Source organism: Arachis stenosperma, chromosome 4 (assembly GCF_014773155.1).
Source record: "Arachis stenosperma cultivar V10309 chromosome 4, arast.V10309.gnm1.PFL2, whole genome shotgun sequence".
In the NCBI taxonomy this organism is placed as follows: domain Eukaryota; kingdom Viridiplantae; phylum Streptophyta; class Magnoliopsida; order Fabales; family Fabaceae; genus Arachis; species Arachis stenosperma.
In genome coordinates this window covers 82,005,230-82,005,953 of record NC_080380.1, presented here as the reverse complement: position 1 = coordinate 82,005,953, position 724 = coordinate 82,005,230, and positions in this window count along the sequence as shown.

The window sequence follows — 724 nt, the reverse complement described above, 5'->3', positions numbered from 1 at the left end:
ATGCTTTTCTCTTCACTCCTTTGATCCATTCCTAACCTTTTCAACCTGAATTCACTAACAAACACATCAAGGCATCTAGTTGAATCAAAAAGGAATTAAAATTAGAAAATTAAAGGCCTAAATAGCATGTTTTTACACTAAGCACAAATTAAGGGAGAATTACAAAACCATACTATTTCATTGAAAAAGTGTGAGAAAAGTTGATAAAATTTCCTAAATTAAGTACAAGATAAACCACAAAATTGGGGTTTATCAAGAAGCACTGAGTTAGCCGAGAGAGAGGCATGAAACCCTAAATTTTCTACCACCATTTTCGCCACTATTCTCGCTGCCGTTTTTGCCGCCGTTTTTGCCGCTGGCACCATTATCACTGCCGTGTCCGTTGCAGTAGAGAGCTTCTGAATCGAGCCACCTCTTCTATTAACGCATCTCTTCTCTCTATACTGTCGTTGCTGCCACTGTTGCCACCGCAGTTTTTGCTGCCATTTCTGCCACAGTTTCTGCCGTCGGTGCCACCTCCTCTATCAACGCATTTTCAGATTTGTTCACTTCGGAGCTTCTTCTTCAACGACGCTTTCTCTCACTCCAATTTCTCCTTTGAACCACTGCTGGTACTTCTTTTTCTTCTTCTTCCCTATTAATTTGCTGATATTACTCCTTTGAATGACGCGTTGTTTATTATATTTTAGGATTGCGTTGTTCGAACAAACATGAATTAGAAAGA